Source organism: Lissotriton helveticus, chromosome 11 (assembly GCF_964261635.1).
Source record: "Lissotriton helveticus chromosome 11, aLisHel1.1, whole genome shotgun sequence".
In the NCBI taxonomy this organism is placed as follows: domain Eukaryota; kingdom Metazoa; phylum Chordata; class Amphibia; order Caudata; family Salamandridae; genus Lissotriton; species Lissotriton helveticus.
The window spans coordinates 817,279,145-817,304,333 of record NC_136072.1 but is presented as its reverse complement, the minus strand read 5'-3'; the positions used below and the strand labels follow the sequence as shown (position 1 = coordinate 817,304,333).

The window sequence follows — 25,189 nt, the reverse complement described above, 5'->3', positions numbered from 1 at the left end:
ATTTCTCAAAATCCACTGGAGCACATATATTGAGACCTAGCAAAGGCACATCGGGCTACCAGTCCCTACAATGTTGCCAAGTTTCGTGCAAATCCATTCAGCCGTTCGGGCTAAAAGTGAGGCCAACCGCCCTATGGAAAACTCAATGTTAAAAACACGTTTTGGGACCCCCCTTTTTTCTCGGCCCCCCCCTTGACGAAACCCCCCCAAATTTTCAGGGGCTGCTCAGAAACAAAATGTTCAATTTTCCTGAAAATTTCAGCCAATTCCGTCCACAAACGCCAAAGTTATTAGACATAGAATTTTCAAAAATCCCATAGAGAAAAAATCCTAACTATATATACCTACTGGCGACCGCCAGTAGGTAATATATATATATATATATATGTATATATATATATCTCCACACACGAAAGTTTCCTTTGCTTAGAAACGCCAACACAAATGGAAGTATTATCTGTCATTTTATTGTGGGCAGCAGATGCATCTTCCATACACAGCGCCAAACGGGTTTCGGGCACAACGCCCTTGTTCACTGGCTATGTTGAACATGCACGCAGCTGTACAAACTTTATAAACCCATCAGCCCGCCCTCATGGGATTTCTGCATGATACATTCTGGGTGGGGTAGTTCAGTAAATTCATAGTGGGTGCTGGCAGGTAAAAAACATTACGACGCGGTGTTTACACCGCACTACCATTACAACGCTGGTTTTTACAACGCAAGTCTTTACCACGACTTGCACTGGAGGGCGCTCTAGGCTAAGGAATAGTAGATTTACTATTCCAACACCTTCCCTACTGTACGTAGGCTGGTGTTGGAATAGTAAATCTTACTAATCCTAAGTCCAGCACCCTACAGCGCAAGTCGTGGTAACGACTTGCATTGTAAAACGAGCGTTGTAATGGTAGTGCGGTGTAAACACCGCGTTGTATTGACATACAACCGTGCTGGCATGTGCAATGTCCATACAAATCTGTATTCCCCTTAGTGGGTTGCAAAGAGTAAAAAAGCATGCCGTTCTTGAAAGTGTTCAACCCCACAATAAGACTTCCAAATCCACATGGCTCTCAAAAATCCAGGAGCCGTGGTACGCTGATTAGGCGTCCGGGCGTTTCCGCGACAAGTGGTGCCGCAATTTAATCCACACACAAAAGTTTCCTTTGCTTAGAAACTTCAACACAAATGGAAGTATTGTCCGTCATTTTATTGTGGTCAGCAGATGCAGCGCACTTAGTCTTCCATACACAGTGCCATACGCGTTTCGGGCACAACGCCCTTGTTCACTGGCTATGTTGAACATGCACGCAGCTGTACGAACTTTATAAGCCCATCAGCCCGCCCACATGGGATTTTTGCATGATGCATTCTGGGTGGGCTAGTTCAGTAAGTCCATAGTGGGTGCTGGCATGTGCAATGTCCATACAAATCTGTATTCCCCTTAGTGGGTTGCAAAGTGAAAAAAAAAAATATATATATATATATATATATATATACTCCACGAGCGGTACTTACCGGAACATGGAATTATGGTAGTTGCAGTCTCCAACACCCGACTGCAGCTGCATCCGATCAAGTGGAGCCAGAAGACCTCCTACAAAAGGGAGGGCCATAGCATTTCAAGGGAAGAGGCAAAATGGACCCTTTGTTTGCAAGCGGCATCTGAGGAAGGCAGATACAAGCCGAAATGCATTATGTCGAGCAATGGTCATTAAAGGAACTCCTAAACGCATCCCCGCTGTGTCCTCTGGTTACTTGAAAGGAGTGATCGTTTTGTTGATATTTTCACGCGCTGCCAGCACGCGTGTTAGAGGACCCGTTCTACAAGTGTCCTGTGGACTGTTGGCAACGTGGCAATTTTTCTTTACCGAGGGATCGGATGCCGCAGGACCGCCTCGGAAGCAAATCAAGCAAGTGGCCGCTGTCAGGTACAGACTGTGACTTCACGGTGAGACAGGAAGATTACACTCCTGTTTCACGGCCCTGATTGTCTTTTGTGAATGGGGCAGAACGTTGGGGACTTAAGGGAGTCCTGGACATTTATTTTAGGGGTTCCATTTTAACATCAAGCCCCCTCCTTTGCCAGGCACAGCAGCGCTCATGTGAGCGGACTCCTGACTCCACGAGCGGTACTTACCGGAACATGGAATTATGGTAGTTGCAGTCTCCAACACCCGACTGCAGCTGCATCCGATCAAGTAGAGCCAGAAGACCTCCTACAAAAGGGAGGGCCATAGCATTTCAAGGGAAGAGGCAAAATGGACCCTTTGTTTGCAAGCGGCATCTGAGGAAGGCAGATACAAGCCGAAATGCATTATGCCGAGCAATGGTCATTAAAGGAACTCCTAAACGCATCCCCGCTGTGTCCTCTGGTTACTTGAAAGGAGTGATCGTTTTGTTGATATATATATATACAAATATATATATATATATATGCACTCGGTAGCGGGTGCCAGTCACGCGCCGGCAGGGTCGCGTCAACATTAACCACATCAATGCTACAGCAATTCATCCTCTGTGCTGCAGATCCATGATTCCCATTGTTCACGACGAGCTGAGCTCGTCATGAGCACACAATCAGAGTACTGCATGACGAGCTGAGCTCGTCATGAGCATGGAAGGGGTTAAAGGCTCCAAAAATAGGACCAGCACTCGCGGGGGGTTAAATCCCTGTAGGATTTATTTGGCACAAAAGAATCAAGTACAAACGCGTTTCAGCGGTACCCCTTTGTCAGTGTAAGGCGGCCGCCATGACGCAACTCATTTAAATACACAAACAAATATAATGAGATCACGTGGGAAATGTCACCACTGGGTGCCATATTAATGTGAGGCATAGCGCAAATTCATTCAAAAGTTAAATAAATCATGATAAAGACAAATAAAATTCATAATACATAAACCTTTCTAAACAGCTCAAGCCAAAGTTGATATTTAGACAATTTAGGCGAAATGCATATAAATCATTGTCTGTCAATGTCTCCCTATTTCCATAATACATGCTTGCGTGATTCCTTAATTTAAGCTAAGATATTTCAGATAAAGTCTAGGCCGCCACCAAATGCATACAGTACCACGCAAGTCAATGACCTTAAGCCATGATTTCGCCCTGTATGGGCTATATCCCACAAAGTTAACAGGTGGCAACTCAATATAACTGGACAAAACACTCAATGAAGCCCTGGAAGGGCATTCTTACAAAAAAGGAAAAACTCATAATTCCAAGAAATCAAATGCGGCGACTATGCAGGCATAACACTAATGAGCTGTAGAGGCTGGCAATAATCAGTCAGCTAGTGACCTCAAATCCTAAATTATAAAAAACAAAAAACATAAAGCATGAGTGCTATATACAGTATTTACAAGTGTACCCTGAGTTCTTCCCCCATGTTCAGTCCTAAAGGTGTTTTGGTGGCCAAGTCTATAATATAGCGAGACTCAAGTCTCCTCAAACGTTTTTCTCTATCCCCGCCTCGCGGGTCTTGGGCCACATGGTCTAGGCAAAAGTACCTCAGAAGTTTGCAATTGCTATCGTGATGGGACTGGAAATTATGTGCTACGGGATAGTTACTGTCGTTGTTCTGTATGGCCCTCTGGTGTTCCAATATGCACATTTTGGCTGAATGAATCGTGCTGCCCACATACCTAAGGCCACAAGGGCAACTAAGGCAGTAGGCAACGTAAGGTGTAAGGCAATTCATGAATTTCTTTTTTTTTTTTTTTTTTTTAAACAGACCTTTATTACGGTTCGTGGTACATACACAGCCAGTCGCCTACAACCCTGAGGCCGGCAGCTAAGTAATACACATGTCATACTTATACGGTAACCAGTTATATCAAGACAGACTCGTATGATCCTCGGTATTATAACGCAGTGTTTGAGGTCTTACATTTTCCACATTTTGAATACTATCAACAGTGAACTCCAAAAGTATAAACTACTTAACAAAACAGATCTGAGACTTATACCGAACATCTAGTTCATCAGTAGTATGTGAGTGATAGACGGTGTGACCAGTTACACTGGGCCATATGCCACAGAATTTTCACCAATTAGTCCTCATTACTAGAACAGCCTTCCTCTCCTGTATTCAGCGTTAGTAAGTAGTTCGTGAGATAACCCCAGAAGTCTTTTGGCCTGGATTGTGCAGGTAGACCCTCCTCGTATGTCTGTAGCTTATCCCTACAGCCGGTCATGTCTAGCAACCATCTGGACTTTTTGGGCACTTGCCTACTGTGCCAGCATTGTGCAATTTGTCTCTTGGCTAACAGCAGTGCTATCGCACAAAACTTACGTCGCGCAGCTCGAAGTTGCCCCAACAATCCCAGTAAACAAATGCGTATTGTGCATTCTATCTCCACTTCCAGCATGATAGATAGTACATCGATCACCTCCCTCCAGTACTCCTGTAGTGCAGGACAGTACCATGCTAAATGTGTAAACCCTGCCCCTTCTCTATTACAGCGCTTACACCTGTCATCCGTCTGTAGTCCAAATTTATACATGCGCGCAGGCGTGTAGTATGCCTGATGTATATATTTATAGTGTATAATTCGCAAATTACCGTTAGGAGTGAGGAGTCGTGTCAGTGTGCATGTCTCTTGCCATTCTGCTGCTGACAGTGGCTCCTCAAGATCCTCATCCCAACGTGCCCTTGCCTTGTCTGTGATATACGGCAACTCAGCCTGTGTTGTACTGTATAGTCTAGACACCAGGTGTGATAGATTTTGGGTGGTGATGATCATCTGCAGAGCCTTCAGGCTTTCGGGTTCCGCAGGAAATGTTGGGAAATGCGCCTGCATTGCTCTCCTCAGTCGATAGTGTGTGAAGTGGAACATGGGCGTTTTATTTTGGACATATAGCAGCTCTTCCTCCCCTATAAAGGAGCCCTCGTGAAACAGGTCTCCCATAGTCTCAATACCAACTTGTTTCAATAGTGACATGCCCACTTTTTCCCCCGTGACTGACAGTGCTCGGTGGTGTGCTAATGGCATCGCCTGTGCATATAAAGGAGTCTTATGCGCTAATTGTCCCAGTTTCCCCCAAGCCTTCACTGTGGTGTCTACTGTGTTAATGTCTCGAGCATGTAAAGGCGGTCGGACATGGGAGAGGATTGATGTCAATGGGATTGGAGCCGCGTCTCCTTCCTCAATAGCAGTATGTGTGAGGTATGGTATGTCATGGAACCAATATGCAGCGTATTGTGCTTGAGCGCATAAATAATACAATAAAAAGTCTGGAACTCCAAGACCCCCTTTGTCATAAGGCAGCGTTAGCGTCCGAAGTTCCACCCTTGCTTGTTTGCCCGCCCACACAAGTTTCAGTACCAGTGACTTGATATTACGGAACACCTCCGCTGGTGGTTCAATAGGGATATTATTAAAGAGGTATAACAGTTTAGGAAGTATGTTCATCTTAACGATCGCTATTCGATCTGCTAGCGACAGAGGCAGTTGTATCCAGCGTGTTATTTTATCTTCCAGTTTAGAGATAGCTGTACCATAGTTTGATCTTATAACCACTTCTGGATCTCTATGATATAGTATACCCAGGTACCTCACAGGGTCCAATTGCCACTCCAAAGGGTATTCAATGTCGTGAGGGGCTGTCATATCCGTTAGGGGAATAATCGAGGATTTAGACCAGTTTATAGCCAGACCCGAGTGACCCCCAAATTTAATGTATTCCCGCAAGATTGGATTTAAGTGTGTGCCGGGATCTCGGACATACAATAGCATGTCGTCTGCGTACATCGATATATGGAGTGGTCTAGATGGGAACTGTAACGCCGATTCCTTGTAGTTTTGGCGTATTATGCAGGCTAGTGGTTCGAGTGCTATCGCAAATAGTAGTGGCGAGAGGGGGCATCCCTGCCTCGTACCTCTCTAGGAAGGGTTCCGATATATAACCATTGACGCGCACCCTGGCACATGGTTTGGTGTAAATGAGGGAGACCCACTGTACAAATCGTTTGGGAAACCCCATACGAAGTAAAATAGTCAGCAGGTAGTCCCATTCGATGGAATCGAACGCCTTAGCGGCATCCAACATGACTGCCACCGCTTTAGTTGATGGGTGGAGATAATGTGATAAGGCGAAAAGTGATCTAGTATTGTGGGATGTGGAACGCGTAGGTATAAAACCCGCCTGATCCGGTAGGACCAAATTCGTCATCAGAGGTTTCAATCGCAGTGACAGTAACTTCGCCAGTATTTTGGAGTCAGTATTGATAAGAGATAGCGGCCTGTAGGAGTCGCACCTCTCAGGGTCTTTGTCTGGTTTGAGGAGTGCTATTATTGCTGCCTCACGTAAGGTCGGGGGTAGTTCCGACTTTTCAAACGCTGCCCCATACATGCTTACCATATGTGGGGCGATGATGTCCACATATCTCTTGTAGAATTCATTAGTGAACCCGTCGGGGCCTGGTGCTTTCCCATTCGGAAGAGTCCCAATCACCTCAGTGATTTCCTCAACAGTGATCGGTAATGCCAGTAGTTCCCTCTGTTTGTCTGAGAGCCATCCTATTGCCACATTTTCTAAATATTGAAAAGTGTCCTCTCGCGATGCAACTGGCCGGGAGCTGTAGAGCTCTTCGTACTCCTCCGCAAAACAGTGTAATATGTCCGGGGCCTGTGTGTGAATCGTGTCCTCCTTCGTTTTAACACGTAGGATAGGTGCGTGTCCCTTGCCTTCACAGATTTTGGCCGCCAGTGTACTGCTTGGTCTACCGCCCTCCCCATAAGTTCTGGCCGAGTGTTTCCTATCTAAGTATTTAATTTCGTCTTCCACGAACGTTTGATGTTCCGAGTGTAGTGTTCTCAGTTCCCCCAGTATCGTGATATCATTCGTAGTGTCATAACTCAATTCCAGTTCCCTCATGCGTGTTTCACAACGTGTAATTTGTCTACGTATATCTCTTAGGACTCCTATCGTAGTGCTCATGCATACTCCACGTATCGTGGCCTTGAACGCTTCCCACAGCAGACCCGGGTCGTCCACCATAGGTTCATTCAAGAGGAAGTATTCCTTTATCGCTTTAAGGATAGTGTCCGCATAGACCGTGTCTGTGAGAGCATTTGAGTTAAATCTCCAGTTAAATGGGGGAGTGGAGTAGTTCGGAATTACCAGCGCCAGCAACACCGGATTATGGTCTGACAGGGTCCTGGGCAGGACTTTTATATCTTTCGCCCACAATGTAATACTATCTGATCCCAGCCAGTAGTCCAAGCGTGACCAGCTATGATGTGCCGCAGTGATATGAGTAGACCCTGGTTGATCGGGGAATTTATGTCTCCAGATGTCCGTCAGTGACATGTCTGCGATCATGTGTTGTAGTTTAGCCCTGGCTTTCTTGTGCGGTTCCAATGAGTGTGAGGAACGATCCACCCCGTCCACCCTCGTTACATTCCAGTCCCCTCCGCAAATAATGTGTGTAGTTGCTAGTGTTTGGAGATGTGTCCATAGCTCTTGGAAGAACTCCGGGGAGTCCGTGTTTGGGCCATATGTATTGAGAAGTGTTATCTTCTGTCCACGTAGTGTGCCTGACACTATAACATATCTGCCATTCGGGTCCCTTATCACCGTATGTACCGTGAAATTCAGGCCTCTCCGAATCAGCGTGATCACACCTCTGGAATAGGAGGAGTAGTTTGCGCTGTAGGAGGCTTCTGACCAGCGACCCCCAATATTCGTGTGCGTGTTGGGCGCAATATGTGTTTCCTGCAGTACAGCAATGTCCACTTCCCATCGCTTCAGATAAGCGAAAACCTGTCTTATTTTTTTCGGCTGTGTTAGTCCCCGTACATTCCATGTGAGTAGGTTTACGTGATTCCTATTGGTGTTTCCAGCTACCCGTACCATCTATCCGGCTGAGTGGGTGAACTAAGCATCAGATGTCTAGTGACTGCATAACAGTATGGCACATCCCTAGTTGACGACCACGTTACTGCACTAGTCTCCCGTACATCAATCCTTCTCACCTGAACATTCGGCATCCATTTCAGTCTCAAAACTGTAACTTTGTCCCCCTGCCCCCCTCCCCCACCCACTCCAGCACCCCAATTCTGCCGAAGCCATTTACCCATTGTCAACATCCCTTATTCAACAGTTAAATACAAACAACTTTTGTGGGGATTACCCTTTCGGAGGTCCGCTTGGGGCACAACTCTACACCCAACTCAATGGGAGCAGACGACTTCCACATTACGTTATATATGTACGCATTATGACTATCCATCCTGGTACCCCCCCCCGCCCCCTGTTTATACTAGATAGTCAAGGCAGCACCCCTTGAGTGTCCATTGCTCCATAGTAGCGCAGCAACTCGTGGAATCAACGCAGTAGTGTTGCACAGTTTGTAATGGCTGCGCAGTGCCTGATTGAGCCTGTGTGGTGACCCCCTCCGACTACAACAAGCGTCTCGTGTTATACTTTGCAGAACCCCCGGCCATGTAGACCCACACTACACCTTTCAGTGACATGGAAGGGGTATGGTTGCAGTTCACTCACTGGCCCCGCCTCATTATACCCAAGTTCGTGCCAATAGTCACGCATCCAAGTCAAAAAATACTGCAGGACAAGTTTCCAAAGCGTGCAGTCCTCTCGGGTGAGCAAAGAAAGAGTACCTTACCACAGTTCCGCCTAATTCCACTGCCAGTCTTACTCTGCTCCGTCGGAGTCCGTGTGTTGGTCGTCTCGTGCTCGCTGCTTGTTGTGCTGCACCACTTTCTTGACGAAGTCTTGGGCCGCCTTAGGGGACAACAACACCACCGCTTTATCTTTCCACATCACTCGTAGGCGTGCCGGGTAGAGCATGGAATACCCGACGTTCAATTCCCTAAGCTGCATATTCCTTCCGTGCCTGCTGAACCGCAACTGTGTGGTCTGGGAAAAACTCCAGAGTGTTGCCTTGATGTGTGATCTTTCCTTTCTCGCGAGCCAGCCTCAGGATGGTATCTCTGTCGCGGTAGTTGAGGATTCTCGCCACAATTGGCCTCGGCGTTGCACCTGACTTCGGTTTGGGCGCTAACGATCTGTGTGCTCTTTCCACTATGAAGATGGGCGAAAACGCTTCCGCCCCAAAAATGTCTCTGCACAAATGCTCTATGAATACCTCCATCTTGCCCGTGTTGGTGGATTCCGGCAGGCCCGCAATGCGTACATTATTGCGTCTGGAGCGCGCTTCCAAATCCTCCTCCCTAGCTTTAATCACCTCCAGGATTCGTTCCATACCGGTACACTTGCTAGTCGTGGCGTGTGCTTCATCTTCCACTGCTGATATCCTGGATTCAGCGTGCTCCAGCCGTTCGCCGTGCTTCTCAAGCTTGTCCGACATACCGTCCATTCTACAGGTTAGGTTGTCCAACTTCCCGTTGATGTCTTGTACATTTGCTTGGATAGACAGTAATATCTTTTCCATGTTAGATATCGGTTCCACAGATGACGACTCGTCTCCATTCGGGACTTGTTCCGCGCCCTTCTGCGCTTTCTTGCCCTCGAAAGAGATCTTCTGTTGTTGTTTGTCTGGTTTTCCCATTTTAGACGATCCAGGAGGCCCTGTATTCCCCAGTTGTTTCGCGAATCTGGAGGGTCTGGTTGACGCCGCCGTAGTTGTACTGTGCGTGATTTTAGCGGAATATCAGTGTACCAGGTCGTTCAGGTTAGGGTTGCACCAGATCGTGCCACTTGTAAGGTCAGAGCCCCAGTGATCTCTTGTGTTCGCCTCCTTCCCGCCTTAAGACCTGGCACTGTAGTGGCAATGACAAACGTGTGATTAGTGTCTCTTGCTCTAATTGGACCACTCAGGGCATAGATGCTCCTGTTTAATTATGTACGCTCAATGTCTCTATGGAGCTACTTTATATGCAGTCTTGTGCACGTGGCAAAGATCCAATCCCACAGGGCCTATGCCTTCCCCAGACCGGCGTCACCTTAATGCTGTGTAGATCCAGCTCCCCCTATCACGTTGTAGCTAGCCGGTGCTTTCTTCCTCTGTACATGCCAGGGCCTCGATAGTAGACGCCAGAATGCGAATGTTTAACCAGCGCTGACTCCTCGCCTCATCCCCCAGGCGCTCCTTCCAGTGTTTATTTGTACCACATACTTCTGGGCAGGCAGCGGTAGAATCGTGTGTGTTTGCTAGTTGTGGCGCATAGCACGCACTTTCCCTCCCCGGCTTGCGGCCGCGTTACAGTCTCAGATGCGCCTCCGGTAGCAGCCCCGCAAGAGGTGTCACTGATGTCGTCAGCCCAGTACCCGTGAAAGCACCACTGTGCTATACTACAGTCACCTTCAGTCATCATCCGTGTGCTGCACTCCACGTACCTATTCAAGGGCTATCACTGCAAGCCACCAATGCACCGGTCTGCAGAGTTAATATTCGCCGCCCCCGGGTACACAATGCAGTCTTTCGCGCCTTCTCTATGGGCGCCGCCATTTTGTCGAGGCTCGCCTCCCCGGGCATAGCGTCTTAAAGGGGCCGTTCGCTATTGCGCTCATCAGATTCGGAGAAATATTTCCTTGCACTTATAAATCCACTCATACAGCAATCACCTGGAATCCAATAGTGTCACTGCGGTGTCGCTGGAAACTCCGCCGCATTATGTGCAACTGAGGAACGGGGCGGGAGCCGCCATCTTGCCGCCTTGTCACCGGCGCTCCGGTACTTTTCGCCGTTTCTTGCCATCAATGCGAGTGTCGGGAGCTTACATTCGTCGCCTCCTGTGCCGGATGCTTTCACATCCCCGATTTCGCGCTTTCCAGTGGTCGTAGGGCCAAAACAGACAGTTTACAGCGTTTTTCGGAAGCCGTCTGGCGGGGCTGTGTTGTCACTCAGCCATTCCGCCGTGCGCCCCCTAGCGCCTCCTAATTCATGAATTTCTTAATTTTAACGGGGTCTTCTCGCCCTGGTATAGAGTAGGTTGTGTTTTTTTTTGCTATCCGCACCCGCTTTGCATTTGCTCCGCGGATAGAAACCTGCGAGTCCCTGTATGCTTTTACTTTTTGGTGGTAGATGGCTTTGAACTAGATGGTACTTGAGAGATCTGGTTTTTCGGAAGGTCATGGATGGATAGGAAGGAATATCCCGGCCGATAATCGGGTCAGATTTCAATATACTCCAATTGGAGTACATGATTTTCTTAAGAATCTTGGCCGCATTGAAGAAATTTGTAATGAGTCTAAGGTTGCTATTCCCTGTGCTCTTCTTCTTCGGGACATCCTGGATAAGCTCTGTTCTATTTTTGGATTCTGATTTTTTCCATGCCTCCCTCAACACCTTATCCTTGTAGCCACGCTCCCGAAATCTATTAAGACACTCTGCGCCAGTTTTTAAGAAATTTTCAGATCTAGAGCTGTTGTATTTTATACGCAAGAGTTCCCCATCAGGGATGCTATTTTTTCGGGTGGCTACTACGTGCATGAAGCACTGAATTTCCCGCCGTGGGTTTTCTAAACAATGACGTCTGCATCCGGCCATCGGTTACAAAGACCCTAACATCCAGGTAAGTGACTTCACTCGCACTGATATCGCCAGAGAACCTTAGATTCAAGTTATTGCTATTCAGTTACTTGATATATAAGACTGACTCCTTGCTGCCTCGCCAGACAAGAAAGAGATCGTCTATGTACCGTCTCCAAATAATGTTTTTCTCAACCCAGTGGTCACAGGAGTCCGACCAGGCAGCCCGCTTCTCCCACCAGCCGACGAACAAGTTTGCGTAGCTGGCGGCGAAGCAGGCTCCCATGGCGTCCCCGTTTTTGTCTATATATCTGTTCCTGAAAAATAAAGATGTTATTAAACAGGCAGAAACGCAAAAATTCAATCAACATCTCACTGTGGTTCGTAAATCTCGACGGTCGTTGTTTCAGAATCTGTTGAATAGCATCAATGCCATGTTCGCATTATATTTGTTTGTGTATTTAAATGAGTTGCGTCATGGCGGCCGCCTTACACTGACGAAGACGTACTGCTGAAACACGTTTGTACTTGATTCTTTTGTGCCAAATAAATCCTACAGGGATTTAACCCCCCGCGAGTGCTGGTCTTATTTTTGGAGCCTTTAATATATATATATATGGATGTATGACGTTACAACGCGTACTTTTACAACACATACCTTTGCAATGCATTTTTTACAACGCAACATCCATTACAACGCCTTCCATTACAATGCATGCCATTACAACTATTTTTTAAAAACTAACTTTACAACGCATTCCATTACAACGCATACTACCTTTATAACGCATACCATGACAACGCATAACATTACATTGCATGTATGGTAAGTATTGGATAGTGTAGGGGTAAAAATTACTATTCTAACTCCAGGGAGGTGCAACAGTAGGGTAGGTGTTGGATAGTGTAGGGGTAAAAATTACTATTCGTTACTATTCTAACTCCGGGGGGTGCAACAGTAGGGTAAGTGTTGGATAGTGTAGGGGTATAAATTACTATTCTAACTCCAGGGGGTGCAACAGTAGGGTAAGTGTTGGATAGTGTAAGGGTACTATGCGTTGTAATGTTATGCGTTGTAATGTTATGCGTTGTAATGACATGCGTTGTAGTGGTATGCGTTGTAGTGTCATGCGTTGTAATGGTTGCGTTGTAATGGCACGCGATGTAATGGATGATGCGTTGTAAAGGTTTCATTGTAATGGTAGTGCGTTGTAAAAGTTGCGCTGTAAAGGTTGTTTCCCATATATATATATATATATATATATATATATATATATATATATATATATATATATATATATATATATATATATATATACTTATGACATGTTCTGTGACATTATTTATGACAGGACTGATGACATCTCAATAATGCTGACCAAACTATAACTATCCAGTGGCAACCGCATTTCTGAGCAACCTGTGTATGGGCACTTTGCTCTAGAAGTGTGGGCTTTAGACCTCCCTGGTAGAATTGTATTTGCCATCTGATAACAAGGGGGAATATACAAAAAAATCTACCTAGAAATTAACTGCCTCTTAGTAGTGAAACCTGTTTGAAAGGGCCCATAAGTGACAAACGGGCATTAGTTATGCCTAAAGCTTTTAGACATATCCCAATTAAAATGCAGGATCCTCAAGTGAATAAGGAGCTTGTACCTCACTGACTCATTGGGCTATGGTTTAGCTCAAAAGGAATGCAACTTTCCAAACAAATGTTAAAGTGAATCTTTTTTAAACAGTTTAAAAGCTTAACCCTTTAACAGAAACAGAACAATGTTAAGTTCCCAGGGAGGAGCTCCTTGAATTGACCCTAGAAAATCCTTAATAGGTAACAACAGGTGCAAAGTGTGCCTACAATAAAAAATAGTGCAGCCATGTTTTTGCCAAATGAAGAAGATATGGGAAAATAGATTACTCTTGAAGTCTGATAGGGTCAAAAGTGCTCTGGGTGAACCAAATGCTAAATCTTTTACATTTAAATGAATAAGAAGCTCTATTAGATGAATAGATGAACATCTAGCCTCCTTCAGAATGCCCATACAGTCGTGTGGGAGATTCAAATGGCTTCATTGTAAGAGTTCAGGAACCAAGCTACAAGTTAGATTGAAGGATGGAGTGCGGGACATGGCCTTTTAAATTATGGAGGGGATCGGGTATGCCCAGCAGTCACCTCTATAGTCGCTCCAACAGATGTAGAAGATTGGTGTACCACCACTGGCAATGCCATTCAGGAGCTAAAAGAATCATACTGGCTCTGCAGTAAAATAGTCTTATTACTACTAATGTAATCAGGGGTTTGGAGGACTGGCATTAATATCCATACCTGGAAAAGTATATCAAAAGTGCATGGCCAGTTGTTCCAGGTTGGTAATACCTGGAGGCAAAGTATGGCCATTTTTAGTTTTCTGCACCTGCAAAGAGGACTATCTGAGGATACCCTCAATCGCAGGATTTGGTTGCGCAGTTCCTACTTGTGATTTTCTTAGAAAGTTCTGTTGAGTGAGTCTGCTTCTGCAGTCTGAACACTAGTAGATTTACAGCCATAATCTGTATCTCTCTGGCTATGAGCCATTTCTATATTGACCGTGTTTCAGAGCCAGTAGTATGTAATAATTTCTCCTTCTGTGTTTAAACAGTACTTTGTTGTCATATTGTCTGCTTGAATAAGGAGAGAATTTGTCTTGAAACGATGGCAAAAAGAATTGAGCGCCAGATGGACAGCTCTTAATTCCAGAAGATTGGTGTGGTATAGTATCTGTTTCGTGGACCAAGTCCACTGCACTTGAAGGATGGGCATCCCAAATGATCATCCCACCCTAAAACAGGCACATCTGCAAAATTGTTTGAGATGGCATCTCATGATTGATGGGCACTCCTTTTATAGGATTATCGTATCTGCACCACAAGGCAAATGCATGAATTTAAGTCGGAGACAGATTAAGTTAGCATTTCTAGCTGATAACTTGCAGTCCAACATTTCTTTATGGAGAACATCCTGGAAATGCTCTCTATCTTCATAGGGAAGTTTTATGGTGAACCCTTAGGGAAACCCAGAGAGCTCTTTCAACTCTAAGCAAAACAGCTCTGATCAATGGACTTATAAGGGTGTTTTCAGAATTGCCCCTACTTTTCAAGACCTACAGCTTGAAGGCTCCCCATTTCTGTCTTCATGCGCCCCATCAAGTCATCTGCATATTACCCAAACAGTTTGCCTAAGAACATAAGGTTCAAAATCCTCTTCTGCACTTCTGTATTAAGGCCTTTTAGGCAGAGCTAAACGGTGTGTCTCAACATCAAACCATGGCAGTACACATGAGCTGCTAAATCCAAAGACTACTGCCACGCTGATAACTTGGGAGTCCAACATTTCCTTATGGAGAACATCCTGGAAATGCTCTCTATCTTCATAGGGAAGTTTTATGGTGACCCCTTAGGGAAACCCAGAGAGCTCTTTCGATGTCAGAGGTCCCACACATCTTTCTGCATCCTGAGTCAAGACGTTTGCTATTTTTATCTAGAGGCACCATGGAAGTTGGCGCATAGCACAAGTCTTTCTGGGTGCCGAGGAAATCACCACGTCTGACTGTGGATCGACACATCAGAACAGCCGGCCTTGGTCCAAAGGCTTGAACCTTTTCAGAAGCCTGAAAGGAGCAGACTCCACAGAGGCAGAGTAAGAAAAAGTTGTATGGTTAGCTCCAATAGGCCAGAACTAAATGAAGGAGGTCTGGAGCAGAACAATGATGCAGCATCTCAAAAATCAGCGAAGTAGAAGATTGGGGAACAGGCATAGGCATGTTGAAGTTTTCAGCGCCTCTGATGAGCACCTCATTAAAGGTATGAATATCATCAATGAAGGGCACACTAGTAGAATGAGGGCCTGTTATGGTCTGTAAATATACACTGATGGAAGAAGAGGAAGAGGAAGAAGTAAAGGAAAAGGGATGATGTTGTGACTTGTGTCTGTGTATGCATGGGCTGAGTGGGCAGGCTATAGAATGTTGAGCTTGATGCTATGATTCTACAGGAATATGATGATGCATGAAATGTTGAGATCTGTAGGGTGAGAGAAGCCTAGCAGTTAAACACATATGGAGAGAGGATGAAACCCTGACAGGAAGTATTAGGCTGCGGCTGTAACCTAAGTGCTTACTGAGGAAGAAAGAAATTAACCCCTACCTGAGTGGCTCTAGAATTGAGTGAAGACCCCACCTTTGACCAGCAACACGTTGTCTTTAGTGTCTGGAGTGGTGTGAATGTGATCGTCCTGAACAGCTGCTATCATAAGATCGTGACCTCCTAGGAGGACTGTTGGTGCTTGCCTCATGGTAAAGTAAGCCAGAGAAGTTGAGGTGAAGGTTGAACCAGTATATGAAGTGAGGCTAGCATTGTAGATGCTGGAGGAGATTGTGGAGCCAGTGGAAAGGCTGGTGAAAAACAACGTGACATAGCTCTCCTTGGAGAAGGATTAAGAGAGAGTGGAACCCAAGGAGTACCTTCATTTGAAGGACAGCAGGTTTGTGAATAATCTGAATCTTATGTATCTAGCAACATCCTTTTTTCCAACTAGTAGAATCTTTCTATTGACCGTTCCAAAGATCTGGTCGACCTCAAAGTCTTTGATGTTTTAGAAGGTTTTGATATCATTTGATGGCGAACGGGTTGGAGTCCTCAACCTTAAGCCTTGTCTTAATGGCAAATAAAGCTTCAACGTTGAGTGTCTCGATGGCGTACCTACTCTCAAAGTTTAACAAGTCACCACAGTTGATTCAATTAGATGGATTTCGATGTCGACCAGGAAAGGCACCATTTTACATTTTTATGACTCTTTCTCAACATCGCTCTCAGGAGGACTCCAGAGACTGAAGATCGAGCCTTAGTAGAAGAAGGCCATTATCTTTGCTTGTGAGACATTCCTGAGGATGATTCAAGTTGCTTGTGGCGATCTGCTTGCAGGCCATACAACCAATGCTTTCCAATATCCATCAAAGTTCCAGTAGTCCTCTTGGACATTTTCTGACAGTGCTGGCTGGCACCTGTCTGGAATATGATATTTTGGTAAACAAACTACGCAGAGACCAAATCGGTCTGACTGAGACTTCTTCCTGCTACAGAAAGGGCAGTTCACAAAGATTGCTTGAGTTTTGTGGAAAAAAAAAAGAAAACGTTTTCCTGTCAGAAAATTAAGTAAGAACACGGTGTGTCCTAAAAGACGGTCAGTGAATCACACAGATCAAGGTTTGGAAAGGTTTTCAATATGAAAAAGCTAAAACAAGGTTGAGCACAGTGCTGAAAACAAGAAAAAAAAGAACCGATTCAACTCTTCCTAGCGTTCCCTTAACCCCTTCGATGCTGATGACGGAGCGGTTCCGTCATCAGCATCGGTTGGGCTGTGCTGATGACGGAACCGCTCCGTCATCAGTACAGCCCTTGGGGGGAGCGCTGGCGCTCCCCCCCTTGTGCATCGATCCTGCTCTTTTTACCCGGGGTGGCAGCGGAAGACTTTCCGCTGCCACCCCCTGGCCCCCCCACGCTTCCTGGTGACGTCAGCGCGCACAGCGCGCGCCGACATCATCAGGAAGCGCTGGAAGCCATTTGTTTCCAGCGCGTCCAGCAAAGAGGTGCGTGTTTGTTGCTCCGGTGGGGCGGCGGGGCGTTTTTCGGTGCCTTGAGGCATCGGGGGGGAGGAAACTGTGTTTCCTTTCCCCTGATGTCCCAATGCACGGCATTCCTGGTGCACGATCGCGCACAGCGTCGCGATCGTGCACCAGGAATGCCCCACTAGACACCAGGGATTCTTTTTGTGTTTATTGTACTGTGCAGGAAGCGACCCCTTGGGCAAGGGTCGCTTCCTTAGGGGGCCACATCATTTTTTAGACTTTTCTGCCCCCCCCTGGGGCAGATCGGCCATTTTGTTTGGCAGATCTGCACCAAGGGGGGGCAGAAAAGCCCACTAGACACCAGGGATTGTTTTTGGTGATATTTATTTGTCAAGGAAGCGACCCCTTGGGCAAGGGTCGCTTCCTTTTGGGGCCAAATAATATTTCAGACTTTTCTGCCCCCCCTGGGGCAGATCAGCCGTTTTGTTTGGCCGATCTGCACCCAGGGGGGGGCAGAAAAGCCCACTAGACACCAGGGATTGTTTTTTATTTATAAAGGAAGCGACCCCTTGGGCAAGGGTCGCTTCCTTTTGGGGCTAAATATTGTTTCAGACTTTTCTGCCCCCCCTGGGGCACATCGGCCGTTTTGTTTGGCCGATCTGCACCCAGGGGGGGCAGAAAAGCCCACTAGACACCAGGGATTGTTTTTTATTTATAAAGGAAGCGACCCCTTGGGCAAGGGTCGCTTCCTTAGGGGGATAAAATATTTTTCAGACTTTTCTGCCCCCCCTGGGGCAGATCGGCCGTTTTTTCGGCCGATCTGCACCCAGGGGGAGCAGAAAAGCCCACTAGTCACCAGGGATTTGTTTTTTATTTGAAAAGGAAGCGACCCCTTGGGGAAGGGTCGCTTCCTAGTGGCCCTAATATTTTTTTAGACTTTTCTGCCTTGGGCCCATTTGTTTTCAGTATGTTCTGCCGTGTCTTTATTTGGCCTCTCTGCCCTCCGTAGGGTTGCTTCCAGGGGGCCCACGTTTATAATGATTTATAATCTTCCCCCCTTGGGGACAGACACCCCATTTGTGACATACCCTGTGACATAGCCTGTTGTAATGTGTGTTGTTTTTGTTTCTTCTAATGTGTATTGGTTTTTTTTCTCTATAGATTGTTGCAGTGTGCGGTTCTGTTACTGGTGGTTCTGTTGTTCTGTGGTTTCTGTAGTTGCATGTGTTTGGTAAGATACCTTTTTTTTGTTCAATTGTAATGTAATTGTTTATTTTGCAAAGTGTGTAGTAATACAAGTATGTGTTGTTGCTGTTTGTTGTGATTGTAAAACATGTTTTGCATTTGTTTTTGATGTGTCCTTCTGTAGATGTAAGTTTTTTTTTTTCTTCTTTCTAGTGGGATATCGTTGCCTATTTGCTGTGTCTTTGCAGAGTAGGTGCTGGTGAGTGTAGTTGTGTCTTGTAAGTGAATTGTATATTTTTTCTAAATATATTTTTTGGTGAAAAAGTCTTACATTTTTATCTTACTTTGCGCAGTGTTGGGGTTGTTGAGTTGTTTGTGCAGACTCCTTTATTTGTAAGGATAATGGCTAGCCGCCGGATTACTGCTCAGCAAGTTGTTGGAATGCTTTTTGATTCTTCCTCTGACCATGGTCCAGAGTCTGACTCTGATTCTGAGCCAGAGGTGGGAGGTGAAGATTCAGGTAGTGAGTTTTCTCTACACATGGCTTCATCTGATGATGAAGACACTTTGAGTGCTGATGAAGCTACTTTTGGTGTGGATGATGTGCCTGTGGTTGGGGAGGACATTGCTGTGTTTACGGTTTTGGAGGACATGGTTGTGCCTGTGGTTGCCGAGGACAGTGATGTGCCAATTGTGCGGCAGGAGACATCTGGGCTGCAGCCTGGGGCTGCTAGACTTCCAGTTGGTGTTGTGAGACAAGAGTTAGCTGGGCGGCGGCCTGCGGCTGCAAGACTTGACGATGAAAGTTCTGACCTCTGGGTTGCACCAGGCATGGTGCAGCCGGCATTGCCTGAATTTACTGGTGTTCCAGGGTGTAGGGTGAACACTGAAAACTTTTTGCCTATTGATTTTTTCAAGTTGTTTATGGATGATGTGTTTTTGGCAGAGATTGTAGAGCAGACTAATTTGTATGCTGAAATTTTTTTGAGGGTGAACAGTGCCAGCCTTAAGCCCCACGCTAGAGCTACCCGGTGGACTCCCACCAATTTGGAGGAGATGAAAAAGTTTTTGGGTTTAACTCTTTTGATGGGCTTGCTTAGGAAACCATCAATGGCTTCATATTGGTCTACTAGTCCCTTGATGGCAACAGCTATATTTCCGGCAGTCATGACTCGTGATAGGTATTTGCTTCTGCTGCGGATGATGCATTTTGTTGACAATAGTCTTGCTTTGCCACGAGATCACCCTGATTGTGACCGTCTTTTCAAGATTCGGCCTGTCATTGATCATTTGGTTGATCGATTTTCTGAGATCTTTTATCCTGGGAAAGAAATTGCAGTGGATGAGTCAGATTCAGATAAGCTTTATTCGATTTTAGTGTAAAAAAAATCATAAAAGCATCAACAATGCAAAAATAAACACCGTAACATTTCATTACAAAGTTAATAAAACAATATTAAATAGGTATAACGAATCAGCTAATCAATATCCAAGGGTTTCATTGTCGGTAAAACAACTCTAAAACAAAAAGTCATACATACATACTGGGGATAGTTGTCAATTACATCTTACCCTGTCAGTTTAGCTCGAACTTGTGAGTGGCCTCTAAGTGGTGGGGTCTTAAAAATAAAAATTTTTGTCAAGGGTTCAAAACCGTTAAAGGCTAAAAGGTTAGTTCTATGTGACGAAAATATGTGGGGAGCTCGGGTAAAAATCGTACAGATCCCAAATGCGAATAGTGCCAAGTCTTTCTTTGGAGGGAGAAAAACGTAAATAGGGGACGACATTCCTGTTTTTAAATTTAATTAGCACCAGGTCCCCAGCAATGTCTTTGGGCAACGTGCCTAACCATCCCACCCTCCTGACACTCAGGATACCACCATCTAGCTCAGGTGGCAAAGGTCTATTGTTTTGTAGCCAAAAAATGACCTTATTTAGCAGGTCCTGCTGGGATTCGTGTGTACCCTGGCTGAGGGCAGGGACCCCAGAAAGGACAGACACATATGGGGCGGCTTCGGGAGGTAAGTTGATGCGTGGCATTCTTACCGGAGCGGGTCTAGCCACTGTATAAGTTTTTAGCGCAGGTTTTAAAATTACTTTGGGGCCTGTTGAGGTAAGTATACAGGGAGGCTGTATTTGAGTTTCACCGTTCTTACAGATACCAGACTTATGCTTTTCGGGGACGATGGGAGGGTTAGGGCAGACAGATATGGCCATTGTATTAATTGGAGGGGAATACTTTTTAATTACTTCCTCGATGCTGATCAGCCTTTCCCCCAAATCGTTGATTTTTATGACCAAGGGTGAGACGACAGCTAACAACAGTTGCTCAATTTGGGCCAAAAAGGTCAATATGGGGGACAAGACAGGGTCGTCTAATTTGCCAGTGGCCGGGTCCTCCGTTGATGCTTTTAAGTTAGAGGAAGATGATGTTGCGCTGGTGCACAGATTTTGTATACTTGCATAGTTCCCATTGTCAATTTCGCTGGCGTGCTTCTCTCTAATGTTGAGACCCAGGTGCGAAGCGTTTACTTGATTTAGGACTTTATTTACAAGAGGAGCTAGGTCCCGTGGTGAGCCATTAGAAATAACACAGTAAGTGGCCGCAATAGGGGAGGTTATTGCATCAGGGACGTACTTTGTGCCACACAGGGTGTTGAGCTCTTCCCAAATGGACATGATGTCTATGATTGTAATGAAATCGCAACAATAGTCAATAAAGTCAATAAAATTGAAGCATCACAATACCTCCACCAGTAATAGAGTCAAATGGGGTGGCCCGTCCCGTCCTCCTTGGGTCCTCTGAGGGCCACAGAGGGCCCGCCCTTTGCCCGGGCTTCGCCCGGCGTCCCGCGGAGCGGAGCAGAGCGCTGCTTTAAGGCGCCTCCTGGCGCTCTCGTGCAGTCAGAGTGCAGCGCCGCCACTGAGGCTGCCGGGAGATGTAGTCCCAAGGCGGCGGCGCTGTAGGCTGCAAAGATTGACTCCTGGCGGTGGCGGCTGCAATGGGGGCTTCCTCGCCTCCCCCCTCCAAGTAAGTATGTCTCCCCCCAAAACGAGAAGAAATCAGCCAGCAGGACCTCTCTCAGATTTCTCAAAGTTCATCCGAAGGCGCACAATTGTGTGAACTGTCTATCCGCTGTGCACCAAGCAGCTAATAAAGCTAACCCAAGCCAAAATTCAAAGACATTACGCGAACGTAAGGTTCCCCCAGTCTGCAGGCTTGCTGAATTGTAGAAATTAGAGTTAGAATTGTCATACAGTATTGCACAAATTATATGAAATGACGAGGTAAGTGTCAGAATGCCAATATTAACAGTTCAGGCGTTGCAGTGAGGAAAACGAGGGGAAAGCGTGCAGCTGTCAATAGACACTCGTGAAGTTAGCCAATTTTCAGTGTGGAACAAAGCTATCAGGGATGAAGGAGGAATGTATCTATGCCTGAGACAGTGTACCCGTGCACAGTTCGTCTATCGTCTCTCGTCTCTAAAGTCTGAAGCAGCACTCCTCACCTCAACAGTTTAAGGCTCAGGCTCAAGCAACTCCGCAGCAGTGAATCTCCGCGGCTGTTAGGAATGACGGGGGATTTTCAGCGCTGCTTCACCAAACGCCGCATCCGGCAGTTAACAACAAGCGGCACCCCAAATATCGAAGAACACCGGTGTAGCAGGCAGCCCGTAAACAATCACCCGTGGCCAGTCACCGCAGCAGGCATTACAGCAATTGCAGCCGCCGGTGAGAAACCCCAGCGCAGTGAGCCGCCTCATGAGTCTTTGCTGTTGTTCAAGGGCCGCTTGGTATTTCGGCAATACATTCCTAGTAAGAGGGCACGCTATGGAATCAAACTGTATATGCTGTGTGACAGTGAGACTGGATATGTCTCTAATTTCAGGGTGTACACTGGTAAGGAATCCAGGATTAACCCCCCTGGTTGTTCGTCGACTTTTGGAGTGACTGAGAAAATTGTGTGGGAACTTGGTCGTGGATTTTTTAACAAAGGCCATCATTTGTATGTCGATAACTTCTACACTGGTGTGCGGTTGTTCAGGGAATTGGCCAAAGTGGACACTGTTGCTTGTGGCACAATCCGCTCAAACCGTAAAGGTTTCCCAAAAGAACTTGTTTGTCGAAAGCTTGCTCGGGGACAGTGCAGTGCTTTGCGTTGTGAGGAGCTTCTAGCTGTGAAGTTTACAGACAGGAGAGATGTCTACATGTTGACTACAATACATGATGAAAGCACTGAACCGCGGAATGTTTGGGGTCAGGTTGCAGAAGTGCGCAAACCTGTGTGCATACTGGACTACAATAAGTACATGGGTGGTATTGACAGAGTTGATCAGAGGTTGGAACCGTATGCTGCTCTTCGTAAGGCTTACATTTGGTACAAGAAGTTGGCTATCCATCTTTTCCACTTGGCAACCTTTAATGCTTTTATTGTGTTCCAGAAATATTGTCCCCAGTCAAAGTTGACTTTTGTAAAGTTTCAGGAGTCTGTAATAGGCAGCCTTGTTTTAGTGGAACAGGCAAGTGTTCCTAGAGTTGGAGTGGTGGAGGATGTTGCCAGATTGAAAGATCGCCACTTTCCTGATACAATTCCTCCTACAACCTCAAAAGACTTTCCCAGTCGGAGATGTAGAGTCTGTTGGCGAAGAGGTTTGTGGAAGGAGGTTCGCATGTACTGCCCCGACTGCCCTTCAAACCCCGGGCTGTGTGTACCTGCTTGTTTTAGATTGTACCACACGCAAAAGAATTTTTGGGAGTATCAATGAGTGGTAAAGTGAACTGGTTGGTCTTTATTCTGTAATAGTTATTGTTCAGTTTCAAAGTTTGTATTTGTGTAGTCTTTTTAGATTTAGTTGTCGAGTTAGTAGATTTGTAACAATTTCCAATTTGTTTTTGTTTCTCTTTTATTTAAAAAAAAAACTAAAGTATGATGTTGGTTTGCGTGTAGTGTCCATTGTCTGACTGTGTGCATGGTTTGGCGCTTGACTGCCGGTGTCTGTGGACTGGTGCTTGTCTGGCGGTGTCTGCGGACTGGTGCTTGACTGGCGGTGTGCGTGGTCTGGTGTTTGGTTGGCGGTGTGCGTGCTCTTGCGCTTGCCTGGTGTTGTGTTTGGATTTGTCTTTGGCTGGTGGTGTTCGTGGAGTGGTGCTTGACTGGTGGTGTGTGTGGAGGGGCGCTTGGCTGGTGGTGTGCATGGAGTGGTACTTGGCTGTCTGTGCACGGAGTGGTGCTTGGCTGGCGGTGTGTGTGGAGTGGTGCTTGGCTGGCGGTGTGTGTGGAGTGGCGCTTGGCTGGACGGTGTGCGTGGAGTGGTACTTGGCTGTCTGTGCACGAGTGGTGCTTGGCTGGTGTTGTGTTTGTGGAGTGGCGCTTGGCTGGTGGTGTGTGTGGAGGGGCGCTTGGCTGGTGGTGTGCATGGAGTGGTACTTGGCTGTCTGTGCACGGAGTGGTGCTTGGCTGGCGGTGTGTGTGGAGTGGCGCTTGGCTGGTGGTGTGCGTGGAGTGATGCCTGGCTGGTGGTGTGTGTGGAGTGGTACTTGGCTGTCGGTGTGCGCTGAGTGGTGTTTGGCTGGTGGTGTGCATGGTCTGGTGCTTGGATGGTGGTGTGGGTGGACTGGCGCTCGGCAGGCGGTGTGTGAGTAGTTACTTTCTGTTGGTCACTACACACACTGCTAGTTGAGTGACACTCCACACAGTCCATCATTTTGTGTAGTTGCAGTGTCCGAAATGTGGGCGTGTGAAAGTGATGGGCCCTTGAATGGCGCTGTTTGCTGGTGTGAGTGTTGGAATGTGATGGGTCCGCGGCTGGCGGTGTGAATGTTTTGTATGTGTCACGCGTACGAAAGGTGTATGAATGGCCTGTAAAGAGGTTGGTGCCTTGACGTGGCTTTACAGCTCACGAGCTGTGAGTCAGTGGTTCAGTTTATCATACTTTCAATTATACACAGTGTATTTCATTTTTGTGAAATTACTTGCGTATACAATTGTATGTACTGAATCATCACTCACCCTCGTGCCAAATCCAACCAGTATGTGTGTGTCTTTGAGGAATAGATAGCCGTGCTTGAATGTTTGACTTTTGAGTAACTCTGTTAAGGTGTGGTATCCTTTTACTCGGGAGAACAAGGGGAACGCAGGGTGGTAGGACTTTTTTGCCGGCACGGCGATCCCACGCCAAAAAGTTTGGAAAAGGGCTATTTGTACCTATTTTTAAGGTTTGCAAGGAGTTCTGGGTAGGAAAACATTGGGGGACCCACACATGCCATACCTCCCTGGACTCTCCCGGGTGTCTAGTTTTCAGAACTGTTTGGGTTTGCTACTTTCCAAAGAATACCACCCAGCCCAGGGCCAAAAACTCAGGTGCACCCCCCCCCAAAATCAAAGTTATATTGCTTCAGGGTATTTTAATTTCACCACCGTACGATTTGGACCTTTTCCTGTTGCAGCCACTATGGCTACCCACGCAAGTGAGGTACCGTTTTTATCGGGAGACCTGGGGGAACGCTGGGTAGGAGGTAATTTGTGTGAGCCCAGTGATGCCACGCTTTCACAGACTACAACGTGTGAAAAAAATTATTTTTTTCTGCTAAAATTGAGGTTTGCAAGGGATTCTGGGTAAAGGAACGTTGGAGGATCCACGCAAGCCATACCTCCTTGGAAGCCCCCGGGTGTCTACTTTTCAGAAATGTGTGGGTTTGGTAGGTTTCCATTGATGGCTGTCTCGCACGGGGCCAGAAACCCAGGTAACCCCTCTTGCAAAAGCTGGTGAATTTAACAATGGTGAAAATGTTAAGTCCACCAGCTTTTGCAAGAGGGTTTACCTGGGTTTTTGGCCCCGTGCGAGACAGCCATCTAGGGAAACCTACCAATCCCACACATTTCTGAAAAGTAGACACCCGGGGGCTTCCAAGGAGGTATGGCTTGCGTGGATCCTCCAACG

General features: G+C 46.5%; 1 protein-coding gene across 13 annotated transcripts in view; it reads right to left on the bottom strand.

Annotated features, from left to right (window-relative positions):
* FAM178B (family with sequence similarity 178 member B) overlaps window positions 1-25,189 on the bottom strand; it is a 2,777,737-nt gene that overhangs the window by 1,873,379 nt on the left and 879,169 nt on the right. The window lies entirely within an intron of this gene.